The following is a 22735-nucleotide window of genomic DNA, read 5'->3' on the forward strand; positions in this document are numbered from 1 at the left end:
GAATCCATGGATAGCACTTTCTTTTCTTTTTTGGTGTATATTTCAAATTCTCTAAAATGACCTTTATGTACCTTGATTTCTGTTATAGGAATCTGTTTGTGTCCCAGCTTCCTAACAATAGGTTGTGAGTTTAAAACTTGCAGCAGCATCCCAAATTTTTTTAAATACATTTTTTAAATTTTATTTTCAATTACTTTCTTTTAAATTTGCTCACATAAATTTTTAAAATATCTTTTTTTGCTTTTTATCATTCCAATCCTAGAAAGGGCAAATAACCTAGTTTCAAAATATATGTAGCATTGTCATTGTTAATCTGCCTCGTCTGACACTTTTGTTGAACACAGTAACAACATCAGTGCTTTCTGCCATATTTTCAGCACGCACATATATGTATATATCTATATTTATATAAATAATAGGATTCCACATATGCAAATACCTATGTTCTATGTGTAAAACCTGACAGAAGCCATTCTACCAGCTCTTTTTTTATACTCCAACACATGTTTCTTCTCTTGCCAAGATCAAGACAGGGTCCCTACCTTGATTTTGCAGCGTGTGTGTGGGCTAATGTGAACTCTTCAATATGGGGCCTTGAAATTTTGCAATTAATTTATAATAAAACAAAAAGATGCCATCAGACTGTACATAGAACTGCACTGCTAATGTTTTTTCTGCCTGCTTTACAATTATGCAAGAATTAATAACAAAGTACAAACATCAGGAACCTATGGAGTTCCCTTAAATGTAGAAAATGTATGATTTTGTATGTTCAATGTATACAGTAATAAGGACTGTAGAAAACTGACATTCTTTGCTGTGCAAATGAATAAATTTCAGTGTTCAAGTCAATTTTTCGAGAATGATTTCCATAAATCTTCTGCAATCTTGTAAATTTTTATCAGTTTAGATTATAGTAGAGCTGCACTAATAAAGTGACAGTTTCAAGACCAAAGATTACTGGCAATGATCCACTCAATTCAGACTCTTGCCTAACATAATAAACCTCCGATTTAAGTTTATATACACGTTGTGACTGTTGATCGGCGTAATTTAATAATGTTGTTGAGGTGTGTATATGAACTACCCTATGTACCTATTTATAGGTCAACATCCACTGGCAAAAAATCAATAGACCCAGATCTTCCATCAGAAAATGTGAAGGCAGATCTGGGTTTCTTTTCTTTGTTTGCAGTTGGATAAGACTTACCAATGACTACATACAGAGGTAACCATAATAATGATGGAGGCGTAATACTGCACTGAAGAGCAGGCCATGTTCATTGAACACACCAACTTGAATGTTTAGCAGCTCTGAAAGTTATTGCTCTGACTGGAATACTGCTGTCCTTTTTCATGAATTGATGTAAATGTTAATGGCTGGAAGTAAGGGTGCCTTCTATAAAAGAAGTGGTCCTATTTGTTTACCACTGCAATAGGTATAAAAGAGTTTGTTTTAGACACATTGGTAGTTTTGCAATGTATGAGAGACAGACTAATGCCATTTGTATAATAAAGTTAAGAAATGCTCATTTTCATCTTTGGAAAAAAGCTCAACAAAGAGTATAACTGTTGAACATTTGGAGAAATATCATTTGCTATTCATTTGGAACATGACATTAATATTATACAACCTTTGTTTAAATTATATTACTTACTTGATTTAAAGGATGTGTCACCTTTTATTAAAAGCAAGAAATGTTCAAGTCTATGCCATCTGAAACATTTTGTTTAATACTTTCATTGTGAATAATACTAAAGTCTTGTCATTTACCATCTGGGTATGCATGACTTAGTCTAAATGGGTCATTTACCATTTGGGTATACACGACTTAGTCTAAATGGGTCATTTACCATTTGGGTATACACGACTTAGTCTAAACGGGTCATTTACCACTTGGGTATGCATGACTTAGTCCAAATTGGTCATTTATCATTTAGAAGATTTTCGTCTATTACAACTTGTTATAAATTGGAATTTTATTTAGGTGCTGAGCTGGTTGGGTTTGGGGAAATGAATTAAACTTAAAGATGTACTATTTACCAGTGTTGCTATTGCCAGATGTCCTCCTACCCTGCAATGATGTCTGACTAAATTAAGCTGCTCCCTATGAAAAAATGAAGGGCAGTATGCATTGGCAGAGTGTGTAGGGCATACTAGGGATGATTCAATAATGTTCTGGAATCTTCTGGTTCACCCAAATGGGAGGATGAATTCTCATCATACAGTCTGGGTATTTTTCACCCAGAAAAGTACCAGCTATGCAATAGCAACAGGTATGGTATTACTGATATTAAATTTGCAAATATTTGTCTTATGTATTTTGAAAATGGACCATACAAACCAGGATGAATCAATAGTTCTGTTGTTAATATTACACCAAATCTTGTACTCTCCCACCTGCTTCCAAAATACACAGCTGCTTTAGTTATCTGGAAATTTACAATGATGATTCATCCTATCATATTTTTATTTTTTTAATTCAGTGACAAATACGAGACCAGTCCGAGTTATGTTTATTAAGTTCCCATGGATGGTACATGAAAGTAAGAAATTAAAACTTCTGATTTGCTTGCCTTTTCTTGTGAACTGAAACAAAATCAATCGCAGCTTGGCAATTAAAGTCTGTTTTCATTTGTTTATAATGTACACATAAACTTTGATTATTCTGCCATCTTGCTCAGTGGATTCCTGATCTTATATTTGTTGATTTGGTTGATTGAGCTTGGATTTACAGTTTGTTTGTTTATAATGGGATCACCAAAATAAATTATTTTCTGTTTTCAGATGGTAAATAAAAAAAATTTTGGCATCGAAATACACAAACATTTTTACGTAATCAGGGTTGTACAAGCTGGCTTTGTCACGAGTTTCTGTAGCATTAACTACAATAAAACATTAGAATTTCATGCGCTACTCTGAGTATGGTTAAACATCTCCCTTCCATAGGCATTTGGTAAATCGTTTATATAATTCAAAGTTTATCAAGCCCAAAAAACCTCCAAAACAACAAAGAGCCTGATCATTTAATGTGTCTGCAGATCAGGGTCAATGCTGTTTGTTCTACTGATTACTCCTAACAAACTGCACAAACCCAGATCTACTGGTGCATTTGCAATGGCAAATTTGGGTCTGTGCAGTTTGCAGCTGGATTCATTTTATAAGCAAGTATATATGGTACTTGGACTGCTCTGTGCAAACATTTACCAGTCACTCAGAAAAGCCTGAACCTTTGGGCACGTAAAAACTATTTCCTTGTGCTCTGGCAAAAATCTGCACACAGCAAACTGTGTACTATTCCACCACAAAATAGAGCAGGGAAAGATAAACTTTGTACTATTCCACCACAAAATAGAGCAGGGAAAGATTAAACTGTGTACTATTCCACCACAAAATAGAGCAGGGAAAGATTGAGTAAGGTTATATTCATCTAATAAAAAGCCTATCCCTTTTTTTGACAAAATTTTTAGGTTTGTCTACTGGTCTGATCATAGGGAGAAATACCATATTTAAATCAGTGCAAAAATAGTTACCACTTGTCTGAGATACTGTTGTTTAAATCATAGGTGCTTTTATTATTGCAAGTCAGACCCACTATTTGCATAATTATTGAGAAATATGCAGCAAAATAAATCATTACTTTCTTATATGAATTCCAATAAGGCTTCTCATCAAGCCACTCATTACAGGACTGATAAAATTTACAGAAAAATGGCTTGGAAACATAGAACTCAAGATTGAAATTAAATGAATTGGGTATTTTACTCCTTGGTTTGGGAAAAATGTTTTCTTTTTTATCTAATGGTGTATTTTATGAACAATGCAAATTAAAACACTTATGTTACAAGACAAAGTCTTAACTATCAGAATGTTTATCAAAATTGTCACTTGCACTGAAGTGAATGTGTTTTCAAATAATGGTTGTTATTTGCAAGATTATGTCATACAGTAGACCTGGATATAATTCAGTCTTGGTTATTTTGCACCTAACACCATGTCATAATAATAATAATAATAATAATAATAAAAACTATCTTTAACGAGGATAACACATTTGGTCACGGCTGACCCATCTGCCATGTGTGACCCATCTGTCATATGGTCCTCAGTTTTTGTAATAAAAAATATTACATGCGTGAATGGCAGTTGTCTTTAATGTATCAGTTGATTTTATTTTCGTCAAATATTCTGGGCGATGCTGGGTCATCAACATCTGTGCACAAGACACTATATTCTGTCACTCTAAAATGTGTTCCATTGTTTCAATTTATTTTCAAAATTCCCATGGATACCGGTGAAAAGGAACCAAAGTTTGCTTCCATAACTAGGCCATCTTTCTTCTACAAAAAAAATCTGCACACTGAAAAGAATCCATAGTCGGTTTATGATGTCAGCTTGCTTTGCAATAAATTGAACCCTTTATCCAAGCATTTGTGATGGATGAGGGGCATTATTGGAGTAAAGCTGGAGGCTGAGCATGTATACATAGCACAGCATGTCACTGTCATTAGCAGAAACAGGCACTCTTCAAAGAAAAGGAAACTTTTATATCAGTCACATGATATGTCACCTGAAGTATCCTAAATACCGTATTTCATGTTATTTTTCATACCCTTTACTTTTTTGTACATCATCTAGCCATAAAATAATTAATTAATTCTATCATATGTTTTCGTACACAAAAGTTAACATTTTTTCAGCCATCCTATTATTTATTGTACATAAAACGATTTACTGTGAAGATTTACTTTTGCCAAAGTGATAAAAAAAGTATGACCCTTTAAATTGTACAGCTAGGAATAAGAGATAAAATCATTGTTTTAGTTGAATTTTTTATATCTATTATTTTTATTTCATTTTGTTAAAACTGAAGACAGGTTCAAATGTATGATTCTGGGGACATCACAAAAGCTACACAAGTCAGGGAACCCAAAACTATCTCTTGCAATAAATAATCATCCATTTGAAAATATCAAACATGAAAGGCTTGTAGGTGTGTCCATAGATAATAATGTATTATGGAATGCCCATATTGACAAGCTTTGTAAAACAATGTCATCCAAAATTGCCCTTCTCAGCAGAATCAAGAAATATTTACCTATGGAAACTCGCAATCTATACTACAAGTCATATTTTCTTCCAACAATGGATTACTGTTCTAATGTATGGGGGAACTGTGCTAAATCTGAGCTTGACAGGATTTATGCACTTCAGAAATGAGCAGCATGTGTAATTTTAGATGCATCTGTTGATCATCTCTCAAAAGCACTATTTACAGAACTCAAATGGTTCACCATATATGACAGGATAGATTTTCACAAGGCAGTTCTTTCATATGAATGTCTACATGGGACTGCACCAGAGTATCTTCTGGGCTTATTCAGGCCTTTTTCAACACAATACCAGTTCAGATCAATATCACGTGGAAACTTTCCAATACCAAAACCAAGAACAGAGCAATTTAAAAAGAGTTTTCAATACTCTGTTACAGTTCTGTGGAATAAGCTTCCACTACATGTAAAATCTGCTGAAAATATTAGAGTATTTAAGAAAAGATATCATGAGCATGTATGTGTTCTAACAGATAATGGAATTTAGTATTTTAATACTAAACATGTTAAAATAAACACTAATTATTGCTATCTTCATAAAATGTGCATTGTTATACTCTTCTTAAGAGGGCCTTAAGGGAGAATAGCCCTTGACTAATGAGTCACCCTCTATAAATAAAGCAGGGTATTGTTTTGCTAAGCAAGTTATGAGTAGTGACTAACTTTGGGCATGTTCTTAACTGAGGCATCAAATAGTGAAATGGGAGATTCACACAATGTAACAATCGTCATTTATAATTATGCATGTAGGTCATTGATAATTTCTTTCTTTTATTATTGTATTTCAACACATATTTGTAAGTTTTTATTTGCATCATGTTTCAAACAGCGTCAGAAAATATGCCCATGTATCATTTATACAAACGACCAATTTATTCTATGCCGAGTATATTTGGTATAATCCCATATGAGAAATATAAATACTTGTTTCCTCAGTTAAACACAAACCCCAATAATCTTAATTAAAGTGAATGTGTTTTGTTGTATATATAAGACAGGGAGGCAAAACCCCATTGTAGTAAAACCTGAACTTGCAACAAAGGATGGGTGGGTGGGTGTATACATGCTTAGTCTCTGGTTCCTCATCCTTCACAAATGATTGGATGAGGGGTTCATTATTTTCCGTAAAGCCTACGGCCTCACATGTATACATAGCATTTTTAAAGATTGACAACAAAATATCTGCTAAAATCATCAATAGGAAAAAGGGAACACATGTTAACCAGTAAATCATAATTAAACAAAAAATATGATTTGTATGCTATTAATAACTGCTTCAGCAAAACCCTTACTATTAGCCTGAATATCCCTTAGATAAAAATGAAAATTCTTTACTGATGTCCAGTCTGCTGTTTTCAAGATATTGTGCAAGGAACAGCCTTATCTGCTGTTTTCAATATATTGTGCAAGGAACAGACTTGTCTGCTGTTTTCAATATATTGTGCAAGGAAGAGCCTTGTCTGAATGCATTTGATGCTGCAGCAGTTCTGTAAGAATGAGCTCTGAATTTAGATGTATTCATTCCTCCTGATTGTTCTAAAACCATTTTTAACCATCTTGCAGTAGTACTAGATGTCACAGCTCTATAGGAACAATAAGATACCAGAACTTGAATAGATTTCCAAAGATTTTTAGTCCCGTTAAGATAATGCAACAAAGTATGCATAGCACAAAGCTTGTCATCCTTATAATGTAGTAGTTCCAACTGGAAATTCTAACCTCTTGAAGTTTGCAACAAATCTGAAAAACTGAATAATATTTTATCTGCCTTACAAGTCATGTTATGTAAATTAGAAGGTTTTAGATTTTGTGCTCTTGGAGCTGTAGATAAGGCAATAAGAGCAACCTGCTTTATTTTTAATAACCTTAAAGATATAGTTTCCAAAGGGTACACAGGTATTTTAAGACTAGGTTTACATCCCAAGTGTCAACATATCTTGGTTTTGGTGGACTTTTGTTAAACAGACGCTTCAAGTGTTTATTAGTCAACAAAGGGGTAAGACACCATGCATTATCAAACATTCTCAAAGTAGTAAGTAACATTGCCTTTTGAGTACTGACAACACTATAAGATTATCTTCAGTTACCAAAGAATCTAAGTACGAAATAACTGTTACTAATCAGAGACACAAAAGGGATTAATTTCCCTCAGATCTTACACCTAAAATTCCATTTTTTTTTCATGCCAATTTATATTGTTTAGTTGTTCCTTGTCTCCATAAATTGTTAATGATGTCCACAGCTGTTGTTGGAAGTCCTTGGTTTTGGAGCAATCTACTGATACAGTCAATGTGATTAAAGATAGTGTCTTCCCTAGAGGATGAGTTTGACCATTGTGTGGTATATTTTTGTGCCCTGAAGTCTAACTGGAAGAGAAATTAAACATGACAAGAGTAAAGGAAACCAAGATTGTGATGTCCAATGTGGAACAATTAAGAGTGCTTTACTAACATTATCAGCAATAATTTTATTCAAATTTTTCCCAACAAGATTAAAAAGGGGGAAAATGTATTGGACTAAATCCTGCCAGGAGAAAGAAAAGGATTAATTTTAAAAGCACGTGGTTCTGGAAACCATAATGAACTTCTTTAACTGACAGTTTAATCTAAATGCAAAAAGATCTATATCTGGAACAAAAGTATGTGCACACAATCTTTGAAAAATTTCTTTCTTTAGCATCCATTCAGTGAGTCAGAAAAATTCCTGGACAGAAAATATGTGCATATTATATCTGCCAGCAATATGGACTACTGATATAAATATTTCCCTTTCCAAGCACCATTCCCAAATCTGCATGGCTAGCTGATCCAATAGAATCGATGCTATTCCACCCATATTATTAATATACATTATAGCACACATGTTGTCAGACTGAATCTCAACATGGACATTTTCGTAATCTGAATTAAAAGCTTGTAAGAAATTGCTAACAACTCTAGGTAATTTATGGAAAAAATGGTCTCACTCTTTTCCCATCTACCAGAGATTGATCTGTTTGAATCAAGATCATAAGCTCCCCACCCTGAGAGTGATGCATCAGTTGAATAGAAAAACAAATCTTGTCTTGTCTGTTAGATTTTCCATTCCTGTCTGCAACATTTAGATACCACTATTTAAGTTCCTGGATACTTCGTGGAGATAACAGTACTGTATCATCAAAATTTTTGTTTTTACAAAGGCCTTTTATTTTATCATATTCCAAATACCTGTAGTACATTGGGGCTTCCAGGATTGCAAAAAAGGCATTAATAAGCATACCAATAAATGATGCCAACTCTCGTACTCTAATATACTTTCTATCAATGAGTTTCTTGGCAAAACCATGGATCTTTTCCACTTTCTCCTCAGTAAGAAAAACCTTAAACACAAAATAAAAAAAGACGGATGGAGTAAGCAAGGACTTTTCAAGATTCATAGTGAAACCAAGAGATTTCAATGTCTCAATTATAGTCCATGTGTTTTGCAAGCAAATGTAACTATCACCATCCAAATTCAATGAGTCATCAATAAAGAGGAAAACTTAAAGCACTGCTGTCTAAGCCAAGCATAAATGGGGTTTAGGATCCTTGTGAAAACTCTTGGAGCAGAGGAAAGCCCAAAAGGTAAACATACAAACTGAAAAAGTTAACCGTTCCAAATAAACTTTAGAAACTTCTGATAATCTATATGTATTGGAATTGGTCCTTTAGATCAATAGAAGTAAAGAAGTCATTATTCTGGATGAGGTCTAAAACAATTTGAAATGTTTCTTGCTTAAAACGTTCATAATGAACAAATTTATTCAACTGTTTCAGGTTAATAACTGGCCAAAATTTTCCATTAAGTTTGGGAACAATAAAAACGTTCAAAAGAAATTGATTACTCTCACATGTGGATGGAACTATAGCTCCTTTGTGTAGAAGTTCAGTGATTTCATTGGATATTACTGCTCATCAGAAAAGGAAATTTCTTTTGGAAAAAAGGACTGGAAAGGCATGGAATCAAACTATTTTGTACCCCGAAACTGTTTGTAAAATCCATGGATCACAAGTAAAATTATTCCATATAGCAAAACAGTGTTCAAGTATTCCCACTAAATTTCAACTTGTGGGCTTGTTTGGGGGACTATGATAGGCAGGACTCCTTCCTCTATTGGAATTTTGGTATTTTATTGATACCTGTACGTATTCTGAGCACTATAAGGTCGAGATCTAAATCTTGCCCTCTGATTGAAACCTTGACCTCGTATGGGTCCACTGCCTCAACACCACCTCAATACCAAATACACGCCAAATTATTGAACTTACTGCTCCGCTACAATGAGAGAATAACTATGAAATACCTCGTGCGGGTGGCTTGTTTATAAAGGAAACTTCAGGTGACACATCATGTGACTGATAAATGTTTCCTTTTCTTTGAAGAGTGCCAATGACAGAGTAACATGCTATGTTATGTATACACGTGAGGCCGCCGGCTTTACAGAAAATAGTAACCTTTGTTTTCATATCCTTTTTTAAAAAAAAGAAACAAAGTAACCAAAGTCAGGCTTTTGAGGTTGGTTTGCTTTGTAATGAAAATATCCTTTGTCTCTGATGTCCTGTCGGTAAGTTCAAAGAAGGAGTTTACTGCTCGCTTCCAGTTGTGTTTATTCACCACCCATGCTTCTATGTGCTTAACACCTGTAGTAATAATTAATACAAAAGAGCATTGATGTCTGTGGGTGAACAAGACTGACTAGTTCAGAGTGCATTTAATTATATGGCTCTGTTTGTCGAGTGTTCACAAACTGATCAAGCGTTATAATTTGAAACATGTAGGGAACAGATGAAGCTTGAAACCATTTCAAAGTTTCTACTAATGAAATATGCCAATATACAACATGGGCTGTGCTTATGACAGGTGAAATACATTGGGATAAATGATTAAATCATTATTTGAATATATCTAAAGATACAATTATATACTTTAAGTCAAATTATCTGTGTAATACACAAGTACGCTGATTATCCAGAACTCCTCGACATAGACAGGGGCAACATAGTAGGATCAATCATTTGGATCTAACAAAAGGCATCTGACATGGTACACCATAAACACACTTATTCAAAAGCTCTTCTGCTACCATTTCAGTAACAAAAAAACTAGTTCCTGGATAAAGTCTTAATTTGGTTACAGACCCCAACAAGTACAACTCAACAACAGTCTATCAAAGCCACTGGTTGTTGCTGTTGTTGTAGCGTTTAACGCCATTTTTCAGCACATGATAGGCTATACATGGCGGACAGTATTAATGGTGGAGGAAGAACCTGGGAAAACCCCGGAAAGAACCACCGACCCACGAGAGCTACTGGCAAGTTTTCTCACATGCCCACATTAGTTGAATCTGAGACTCGAACCCACGCAGACAGAGGTGAGATGGCAGTGATCCTAATGGAGAGGGCTTTAGACCACTCGGGGCTCCAAAGGCATTGGTCAAATAAAAAACGTGCCAAAGCCTTAGTCCAAGAAAATCCATATATATTTACTTATAAAATGTCAATCCAACTGCAAACCGCACAGAGCCAGCTCAATCTGATGTCTTATAATGTGCTGGCAGATCTGGGTCTATAAATTTGTAAGGAGTAATTCGTAGATCAAACAACATAGACCTTGAGCTGCAGGTGCCTTATGCTACAGCAGATCAGGATCTTTGTTGTTTGCAGCTTGACTCAACTTATAAGCGAGTATATACAGTATATTATTTCTCTTATATATTAACAACTTGTCATTGTAAACAGAGAACAGTGAAACTGACATACATTCCATCCACACACCAGATCCGTAACAGTAATAGTATTCAAGAACCACTTAGCATGATTTTAATCATATCAGTAAATGGTGTCAAGACAATGGAATTTACATAAATACCAAATGACAATTGTAATGCAAACATGAAATAAATTAACCTTGCAAAAAAACCACTGGGTTGTAGGTTTGGTATTTTATGGCAGAGCAACACAAATAAGTTATGTAGTGCCAATGCATTTGGAGTAAAGTGTCAATTGCTCAACCTGCACCCTGACACACTGACCTCCAAGGAATGGCACCTACTTCATAACTCCCTTCAGTAAATGATAACTATAAAGCAGAATGTCTCAAACTCCTTGGAATCTTCTGACAGACCATGCCTATCAGTTTAGCTTCCATACTAACATTGTTGTTGTTGTTGTTGTTGCTGTGGAGTTTAATGCTATTTTTTAGCACACGATAGGCTGGCTATACATGGCGGCCAGTATTAATGGTGGAGGACGAACCCGGGGAAAACCCCAGAAAGAACCACCAACCCACGAGAAGCTACTGGCAAGCTTTCTCACATACCCACAATGGCTGAATCCGAGACTTGAACCCATGCAGACAGAGGTGAGATGGTACTGATCCATAACGGAGAGTGCTTTAGACCACTCAGGACCCCCCCCCCATAGTAACATTACTGCAGGGACTGAAGATATAGTGAGCAGCATAAACAATGCATGAATGCTTTTCTTTAAACCTTCAAGATTAATTATTATAGACTACTTTTAGCTTCATGCACAAAAGCTAATATTAATTATAATATTAAACTTCAAAGGTGTGTGGCTAGAATTAAACTAAACGTCTATCCAATGATCCCATATATGCTGACATGTTTCAATTTTAGCTGGCTTCCTTTTGACCAAAACATTTCATATCCAAGATCTTTACCCTGAATAATATGCTTGTCCTGTTATAGATCTAGGTCTATAAACCCCTTTTCCCTGAATAATATGCTTGTCCTGTTATAGATCTAGGTCGATAAACCCCTTTTCCCTGAATAATGGGCTTGCCCAGTCATAGACTTTAATGATATGCTTAAAGTCCAAACCTGTATAATCTTTAAGATCAACATGAATTGTATGGTTAAAATTTCCAAACTATGACAGCATTTAATAGCTCTAACAAAATGTCACACCAGTTTCTCCTTTGTTCTTAAATGCATGTACATCATGTAAATTTTACATTAAACATTTGTGACATCAACCCACACTCTCTTGAATACTTTGTACATGCACAGAATATAACATGGCCCTTAGGTCCTCATTGGAGATATGTGATATTTAGTTACATGAGTTGTACCCAATAAAAATTTTTAATGGTAATTACAGCAGTAGTATTAAGAACTCCATTTAACACTGTCTTACATTTTCCGAGTTTCAAGTCTGCAAAACATTTAATAATGAGTTCGTACTACTACTGTCATTGCTAACGTAATTGTTCACTGTGTGTCTCATATGCTTACACAGACTGCAAGTTTGGAAATATTGTTTTCCGCATTATAGCTTATTTCAATTTGAATGGTTCTATCTGCCTTAATATTGGTCTCCAACAAAGCATTCTACTTTGCTACATTTTTATTTCATGGCTACAAGTTATAATCATTCAAATTATTTCTTATACTATCCCTAAAGGAAAATGCTTCTATTACCATCATGGAAGCCATTATTATGGTCCTCTTACAACAACAATCTTTACTTAATTATTGATGCTAATAATATTTTTGTGATGATTACTATCATTGATGCTAATAATATTTTTGTGATGATTACTATCATTGATGCTAATAATATTTTTGTGATGATTACTATCATTGATACTAATAATATTTTTGTGATGATTACTATCATTGATGCTAATAATATTTTTGTGATGATTACTATCATTGATGCTAATAATATTTTTGTGATGATTACTATCATTGATGCTAATAATATTTTTGTGATGATTACTATCATTGATGCTAATAATATTTTTGTGATGATTACTATCATTGATGCTAATAATATTTTTGTGATGATTACTATCATCAGTGACTATTATGCCAATAATTATCAACTAGTTTCTAAACAATTGAACTCCCACATTCACAGAATTAAACCTTACAAATGGATGTTTTCTCTCTCTCTAAATTATAGCAATAAATAAGCAACAAGAACTATTAATTCCGGGAAATACTGGTACATCAAAACATTTTTACTGACTGAATTTTTATAATAATCAAGTCAGTGGATACAAGTCAGGTTTTGTATATCAAATTCTACCTCTCCATCTTGAGTTGTTTTTGCTTATATGTGATAAGTACAAAACAAATTTTAAAAAAAGATTCAGTTGTTATAACGGCCTGAAAATCATGTCAGGCCTTCCACACATATACATACAAATATACAAGCCAAATTTTGTTCTGCTTACATTGACTACCATTAGTCTGTGTATAATCCTGCTAAGAAGCTTATGATGACTACCAGTAATCTGTGTACAATCTAGCTAAGAAGCTTATGATGACTACCAGTAATCTGTGTACAATCTAGCTAAGAAGCTTATGATGACTACCAGTAATTTGTGTACAATCTAGTTAACAAGCTTATGACTACAAGTAATTTGTGTACAATCTAGTTAACAAGCTTAGGATGACTACCAATAATTTGTGTACAATCTACTTAACAAGTTTATGATGACTACCAATAATTTGTGTACAATCTAGCTAAGAAGCTTATGATGACTACCAGTAATTTGTGTACAATCTAACAAAGCTTATGATGACTACCAGTAATTTGTGTACAATCTAGTTAACAAGCTTATGATGACTACCAATAATTTGTGTACAATCTAGTTAAGAAGCTTATGATGACTACCAGTAATTTGTGTACAATCTAAAAAAGCTTATGTCTACCAGTAATTTGTGTACAATCTAGTTAACAAGCTTATGATGTCTACCAATAATTTGTGTACAATCTAGTTAACAAGCTTAGGATGACTACCAATAATTTGTGTACAATCTAGCTAAGAAGCTTATGATGACTACCAGTAATTTGTGTACAATCTAACAAAGCTTATGTCTACCAGTAATTTGTGTACAATCTAGCTAAGAAGCTTATGATGACTACCAGCAGTTTGTGTACAATCTAGCAACGAAGCTTATGATGACTACCAGTAATTTGTGTACAATCTAGCAAAGAAGCTTATGATGACTACCAGTAATTTGTGTACAATCTAATTAACAAACATATTACTACCAGTAATTAGTGTACAATCTAGCAAAGAAGCTTATGAGGACTAACAGTAATGTGTACAATCTAGTTAACAAACTTATGACTACCAGTAATTGGGGCCCTGAGTGGCCGAGTGGTCTGAAGCGCTCTCTGTTACGATCACTGCCATCTCACTTCTGTCTGCGAGGGTTTGAGTCTCGGATTCGGCTAATGTGGGTATGTGAGAAAGCTTGTCAGTAGCTTCTCGTGGGTTGGTGGTTCTTTCCGGGGTTTTCCCGGATTCATCCTCCACCATTAATACTGGCCACCATGTATAGTCTATCATGTGCTGAAACATGGGGTTAAACCCTACAACAACAACTACCAGTAATCAGTGTATAATTATAACTAAGAAGCTTATGTCAATAATCAGTAGTTTGTATACAATCTAGCAAAGAAGCTTATGATGACTACCTGTAGTTTGTGTACAATCTTAATAACAAGCTTATGATAACTACCTGTAATTTGTGTACAATCTAGTTAACAAACTTATGATGACTACTCATAGTTTGTGTACAATCTAGCAAAGAAGCTTATGATGACTACCTGTAGTTTGTGTACAATCTTAATAACAAGCTTATGATAACTACCTGTAATTTGTGTACAATCTAGTTAACAAACTTATGATGACTACTCATAGTTTGTGTACAATCTAGCTAAGAAGCTTATGATGACTGCCAGTAATTTGTGTACAATCTTAATAACAAGCTTATGATAACTACCTGTAATTTGTGTACAATCTAGTTAACAAACTTATGATGACTACTCATAGCTGGTGTACAATCTAGCTAAGAAGCTTATGATGACTACCAATTAATTTGTGTACAATCTAAAAAGCTTATGATGACTACCAATAATTTGTGTACAATCTTGTTAACAAGATTATGACGATGACCAGTAGTTTGTGTACAATCTAACTAAGAAGCTTATGATGACTACCTGTAGTTTGTGTACAATCTTAATAACAAACTTACAATGACTACCTTGAAATCTTATCAGGTCATTTACATATGAACAAAATATGCAAATAAATTTTATTTGTCTCCATTTATTTGGTTTAGCACTATTTTGCTAACAAGCTTGTTGGGACAGATAATGTGCCATTCATGACCAAAATGAAATTTGGGGCATATGAAAATAATGTAATTACATGAAAATCTAATCAGATAATTTACAAATAAATACACATTTCATTTGTCTACCTCAAGCGGTGTTTGCTTAACTGTGACCAAGATTTTTGTTTAAAAATAGTCCAGGTAAAACATTTCAACAAATGTGTAGAATAAACTAAAAAATCTGCTGTAATAGAATGAAAATATAATTAGGTCATCTATTTAAGACTATATTAAAATGTGTAAAATTTAATGACCTTGTGTCTGATATATTTTGTGATATCATGCTCGAAGAAATCTTAGGTAAATGACCAGGAGGACAGCAGCAAAACAATGTCTCCTGCTAGAACTTTGGTGGGATAATAATTGTATTATTTCAAGAGTGACAATTTTATGGAAACCTTATCTACCTAATGGACCATAATAATCAATTTATCTTCCAACAGAACATGTAGCTGTAGTGTCCTTTATCATTTAGTTAGCAGATATTTATTGAAGGTACAGTATACCATTCCAAAAATGATCATTAAGCCCATTTTACACTGATTATTATGAGCTATGATGGCTCTGTGGTTAGTGTGCTGGACTCACATCTAAGGGTTTAGGTTTCAATCCTACCATCAGAACAGCCTGAGTCAGCTGCTATGGTTTTATCTTTGGGCAAGGCACTTTATATTCCAGTTGCCTTGGCAATAAATAACCTACCTGTGTTGCTGTGCCATAAAAAACCAATCAAACTAAACCAAAACTTACGCTGAACATCAAGTATGTCAATACAATCAATAAAATGTAACATAAAAATACTGCATATTAAATTAAAGATGACTATAAACACACTGCATAAAATGGGAATTCAATTACACCTGTATATTGAATGCTGACAAAAGCAATGATGAAAATTGATGCCAGTCTTCTTACCTGGACCATGCTAATGATTGGACTGTTCTATATATCAGAATGTAATGAGAATTTCACAGATTTAGTTGCTGGGTTTACAATAAGCCCTAAATAGGTGTCCACAAACAGACAATGTATACCCTAAGCCCTACAAAGGTGTCCACAAACAGACAATGTATACCCTAAGCCCTACAAAGGTGTCCACAAACAGACAATGTATACCCTAAGCCCTACATAGGTGTCCACAAGCATACAAGGTATACCCTAAGCCCTACAAAAGGTGTCCACAAGCATACAATGTATACCCTAAGCCCTACAAAGGTGTCCACAAACAGACAATGTATACCCTAAGCCCTACAAAGGTGTCCACAAACAGACAATGTATACCCTAAGCCCTACAAAGGTGTCCACAAACAGACAATGTATACCCTAAGCCCTACAAAGGTGTCCACAAACAGACAATGTATACCCTAAGCCCTACAAAGGTGTCCACAAGCATACAAGGTATACCCTAAGCCCTACAAAAGGTGTCCACAAGCATACAATGTATACCCTAAGCCCTACAAAGGTGTCCACAAATAGACAATGTATACCCTAAGCCCTACAAAGGTGTCCACAAACAGACAATGTATACCCTAAGCCCTACATAGGTGTCCACAAGCATACAAGGTATACCCTAAGCCCTACAAAAGGTGTCCACAAGCATACAATGTATACCCTAAGCCCTAAATAGGTATCCACAAGCATACAATGTATACCCTAAGCCCTAAATAGGTATCCACAAGCATACAGTGTATACCCTAAGCCCTAAATAGGTGTCCACAAACAGACAATGTATACCCTAAGCCCTACATAGGTGTCCACAAGCATACAAGGTATACCCTAAGCCCTACATAGGTGTCCACAAGCATACAAGGTATACCCTAAGCCCTAAATAGGTATCCACAAGCATACAATGTATACCCTAAGCCCTAAATAGGTGTCCACAAACAGACAATGTATACCCTAAGCCCTACATAGGTGTCCACAAGCATACAATGTATACCCTAAGCCCTACATAGGTGTCCACAAGCATACAATGTATACCCTAAGCCCTACATATGTGTCCACAAGCATACAATGTATACCCTAAGCCCTACATAGGTGTCCACAAGCAGACAATGTATACCCTAAGCCCTAAATAGGTGTCCATAAGCAGACAATGTATACCCTAAGCCCTACATAGGTGTCCACAAGCAGACAGTCTATACCCTAAGCCCTACATAGGTGTACACAAACAATCTATACCCTAAGCCCTAAATAGGTGCCCACAAACAATCTATACCCTAAGCCCTACACAGGTGTCCACAAGCAGACAATCTATACCCTAAGCCCTACATAGGTGTTTACAAACAGACAAGGTATACCCTAAGCCCTACATAGGTATCCACAAACAGACAAGGTATACCCTAAACACTACATAGGTATCCACAAACAGACAAGGTATACCCTAATCCCTACATAGGTGTCCACAGACAGACAATCTATACCCTAAGCCCTACATAGGTGTACACAAGAAGCTGACAAGTCATACCCTAGGTCTTAATGTAGGTGTCCACAAGAAGGATAATATGGCCTACACAGGTGTCCACAAGAAGGAGTGAAGTTACGTCATAGGGACAACATACAGATCTGTAAATTTTGGTACACATTTTATTACTTTTAGAGTGTAGGAATAAAATAGGTACAAAATATTAATAATACTTTTCTGCAGTTTGTAAATACAAATACCAAAAAGACAATGAAAATTATATTTCAACACCTTAATCTGAGTATGCATGTTTCTTCTATGTTGACAAGTCCTTCTCTGCATGTTAATATATGCATTAATATATTAGGCACCTTATTTTTGAGATCGCTTCAGAGTCAAAACTTTGTAGGAAATTGGCAGTTTATTTTCAAGGCGTCTAATTTTTAAATGCAAAACTTGGTAGCAACCGGACGACTTATTTTTTTTAGGCTGCTTCATTTTGCGTGCATAACATCATAGGTACTTTATTTATTTTCAAGATTAATTTACTTTTTAGTGTAAAATTGCAATGGAACTGGATGGTTCAATTTTAAGGCTTTTTATTTTCAAGGTCAACTAAGTTTTGAATTTATAGGATATTAAAATTAACTTTCCAAACAAATTAAAAACAAAGTCTAATTATGGTCTTTATGGTTTGATGAAAAATATTCAAAAATAATATGCTAGTTTGTCATGACAGTGTCAATGACGTTCCCTATCAGCAGGTTTGGCATCATCTACATGTAAAAGTAAAGATTTAAGACAGCTGTCCTTTTGATATCAATGGACCCAATTAAGCATAATTTACAGCAAACATAAAATACAAATACTCAAAAAACTTGATTAAATTACATTTGGACATATAATTTTGAATATATTTTTTTCTATGAAGTGTTGGCCAAGAAATCTGGGTTAGCTGGATGCTTTCTAAAGAAATTTCTTTGAATGTTGTTGACTGCAAATGTTGTGAAAAAAAGATGTTACAACGTTTCCTTATTTTTTAGTATATTTAACTATATTTGATGGTACATCAACATCCTTTGTTGATAGAAAGGCCTTTTGCCAAGATCCTTTCTATCAAAGTTGATCAAATCTGGTTTTCTTCTTTGTAAATAAAGCTACTTAAATCTTTATTTATTTTTAATAACATGGCCATATTCAATGGTGGATCTGCAACATTCGTGTAAATTGGGATGGCTTGATGGTATGAGGCTTATTTCCTGAGCTGTTTCCAAAAGTTGTTTAAATGCTTTCTATTTTTACCAACGGTGGCCATATTTGACAGTGCATAATGACATAATCTGTACCAAGCTTAAATCCATTTATGCCAGAAAACTTACTATAAAATTTTAACAAATTATGTTTAGTGATTTTTGTTGAGAAGCCATTTTAAGGTTTCACATCTGACTGCTTCATTTGTTTTAAAGCCTTTAACCCAGTGGAGGATCCAGCTATTGTTCTCGTTTCATCCATTGCCAACTGGATGCGTTTTAGTAGTTTTTGCTGGGTGCCTAAACTAAACTCTCCACTTCCCACCTCTAATGCAAACATACTGACATGGTAGTTTTGCACCATGACTGATGAGCATTCATAATTACTGTACATGTATTTTCAATAACATTAATATAAGTTTTATCACACTGATAACATAATATACCTGTGATTTTTGAATCAAAATATTAAAACTTAGCTATGCTTTATATAATTCATGAGTGACTATTACTTGTATGTGTGATCCCCTTATATAAAAGAACAACCATCAATCAAATACTCCATACCCTGCCCTTTCATGTCTCCATCAGCTCTGCATACTTGGTCAATTTTCTTTCATGAGCCTCATTTTGTAACACCTCTCCTCCCAAGATACAGTCATATACTCTGACCAAATCATTACATCTGGATGAAGAGACATCTGGACAGTTTCTGGGAAAACCAAATTCTTCCGAAGATCCACACATGTCCCAACTCTCTGATTCATTGAGGATTCCCCTCCTCTGTGATGAGGTGTATTTGGTTTCTCCCTATTTGACAAAGCAAATAAATCTTGGCCTGGTGATTGGTGCCGGTCTTATTTCTTTCTCTCCCTCTCCAAGATATCTGCCAGCTTTTGGAGGACCCTGTCATGTCTCCATCTGTAGTGACCTTGTAATAGTGAGTGTGACATGAAGGTAGGGTATACTTTGATCTACCTCTTTTACCACTGAGAGGATATGCACGATTCTCAATAAAGCCCCATCTATGCAAGTTTTGTGTAGATGGCAAAAGATCATACACTAGCCTCAGCAAAGCTTGATCTGGGGAGCTTTGTAATTCCAGATATTTGACCATATTAGCTTCCTCTCTGGCAATGACCAAACAGTCCATTGGTTTTCCAGTTGGACAATCTTTGTTGAAACTCTTCCTCCTCTTTCTGTAGCTTCCTCCCATTGATGGGTGTGACCTGCTCACAAGTACTGTCTACTAGAACTGGTTGTTCCCACTATGTCCTTGTACTGGAGTCTACTTTCTGCTATTCAACTGCACAGGAAACTGACACTTTCCACCAGTTTTGACTTTAATGCCTGGAGCAGTGATCTGCTTGTCCTGCAAGTGCCTCAGCATTATAAGTACCTTTCACCTCTGGCCATCTTGTACTCTTCCAATGTTAGTGATAGTTGGAGCATTCCAGACCTGGTGTAGAACCCAATTCCTGTGAATGATGGTGGTACTCCAAGCCATCTGCACAGATACTTGTTGATTTTTCTCTCTAAGCTCTCCACAGTTGTCAATGCTATTTTGTATAGCACCATCTGCCATCCATCTTTCCAGCACAATCCATGATGTGGTGAACATCTCTGCCATAAATCATAGCTGAACACTGCTATAACACATCTTGATTAACTGCTCTACACTCTCTGGAATATGGTAATGGTCAGGAGCTAATTCAATCAGCTTAGGTGATACTGACCCAAAGACCATATGACTGTCAAATTACTATCTTGAATCTTAGCTGCTCTGATGAGTTGACTTTGGCACTTGTGTATATAATACACGCAGAATGTGTTCCTATTCAAATATTTTCAGTATTAAGGTCATAAAAAGCATAGCAACAATTTTAATGAATATAACAAGTTTTATGAACAGAAGAAGTAGTCCTGTACTCCAAAAATAAATTATTTTTTAACAACAAATAAACATAATATTGAATTAAGCAGATATCAGCATAGTTACAAATGGGAATACTGTCAAATGTCTGCACTACTTAAAAAAAGCAGTATTTTATTTACAGGCCAGCAAATGAAATCGGTTTATTTGTTGACTTCACAAGCTGCAAAAGGCTACAAAGAGTCAGAGGAATCCAAATTAAGTAAATTATGTGGCATTCATTCATTTGGTTTTGTGAAAATTTAGGAAACAGAGACTGGTAATGCATAGTCAGTATATCACTCTGTCTCTCTATATGTATGTCTGTATCAAAACAAAATCATTTACAGAAAATAAGTCAAGAAATTAAACAGAGTGTGTTTAATTAATATATTACCATCACAAGGTCATTCCTCAAGAAAGTTCTGTATTGATTATTGTCATTTCTAGGAAGAACACTGTCAATTAGCAAGAGCAGCAATGTCAGTGAGATATGGCATGCTGATTTCAGCAGTGTCAGTGAGATATGGCAAGCTGATCTTCAATACAGCATCAACTCTTCTGGCCTGTTCATACCTACTAAGGAAAAGTATCAATGAGGCTGGCAGTTAAGAACAAGTGGCTGAGAAATGTATCAAGCAATAGCAGCAGCAATTTTCTCTTAATATCCAGTGTGAAGGAGCACACAAAACAGTCTACAATAGACTCTATAACACAGTTTTAATATTAATGCATACCACAAAATCTACATAATACAACTGTTTCAAAAGATTAGTGATCAGGTATATCAGCATTTGTTCCAAAATGACTTCTCTGGTGTCCAAATCATAGTGATGACTGTAGTGATTTGTGAATATCTGCAACTTGGATGTAAGTAACATAAAAATATCTGTAACTAATGATAATGAAAAAGACAAACTGTTGTGAAATCAAATGAGAAAAATTAATCTTTACGAGATCATGTGAAAAGCAGTGTCATGATTGATTTAAAACTTGTCTTCATAAGAGTGTGATCATCAGCTACCAAACAGATCAAGAGGACATTTCATACAGGATGGATGTTGAGAAAATTACATTGGAAAATGAATTCATTCTTTGTGGAGTACAAAAATGTAGTAGGTAAGTTAATTTTACAAATTTCTAAATAAATAAAGTTAATAAGATACTGACTTTGTATATCGTAAAATTATAAACTAACATAGGAAAAAAAGAGAACATGTATTTTTTAAGATAGTCTGCAATTTTATTCCATGATTAACCAAACACAACAAATTTGTATAATCCACAAATAACAAAGTATCTGAGTCTAATGAACAATTACCGGTACATATCTCACATCTCACCAAACTCACCTCATAAGCTTTAAGTAATTTTCATATTGCCTTTGTAAGCAATAATTATCGAGCAGAAAATAATTCAGACTAAAGCTATTCTGACCAAAAAAAGAAAATGTTAGCCCATGTGGCATGACATAAAAGATACAGTAAATAAATAACATTTGTTTCTCTCTTTCCCAAGTGGATGTACTATAATGACTTGATAATAACCTTAGAGTAATGTTGTTTTTGCATTTATATTAAAATGGCTGTTATTAAAATCTGCTTTAGAAGCTGTTATCATTGTGCAACTATTAGTACCAGTAGGCAGATTTTGTCAAGTGAAAGTTTACAATTCTATGGTCACAAACTAAGTAAACGAAGCAAAACCAACAAGTTTTGTAAAACTTAAACAATTTAAGTATCAAAGTTATGAACGAAAATATGAGAGAAACTTACAGTATTATGGAGTGAATCCAAAATAACCTTGATAAAGTTCTATGGAGGTCCAAATTAATGAAAGTTTTGTATAAATTTCAAAACTGGAAATGTACTGGTCCACCATTA

The 22735-nt window shown here is 34.6% G+C and overlaps 2 protein-coding genes across 6 annotated transcripts in view; one reads left to right on the top strand and one right to left on the bottom strand.

Moving 5' to 3' along the window:
* The window catches only part of LOC149787571 (protein deacetylase HDAC6-like), a 548042-nt gene that overhangs the window by 297357 nt on the left and 227950 nt on the right, over positions 1-22735 (bottom strand). The gene's annotated exons all lie outside the window — the stretch shown is intronic.
* The window catches only part of LOC149787572 (protein trapped in endoderm-1-like), an 81878-nt gene that overhangs the window by 23057 nt on the left and 36086 nt on the right, over positions 1-22735 (top strand). The window contains exon 1 of one of the 2 annotated variants that reach the window (XM_089973734.1): positions 21331-21971. The exons of the other annotated variant lie outside the window; for it this stretch is intronic. The gene's annotated coding sequence lies outside the window, so the exon portion shown is untranslated. Of the gene's footprint in view, positions 1-21330; positions 21972-22735 lie in introns of those variants that run through there. 2 annotated transcript variants of the gene reach the window in all.

This window comes from Sinohyriopsis cumingii, chromosome 11 (assembly GCF_028554795.1).
Source record: "Sinohyriopsis cumingii isolate HCF-2022 chromosome 11, ASM2855479v2, whole genome shotgun sequence".
NCBI lineage: Eukaryota > Metazoa > Mollusca > Bivalvia > Unionida > Unionidae > Sinohyriopsis > Sinohyriopsis cumingii.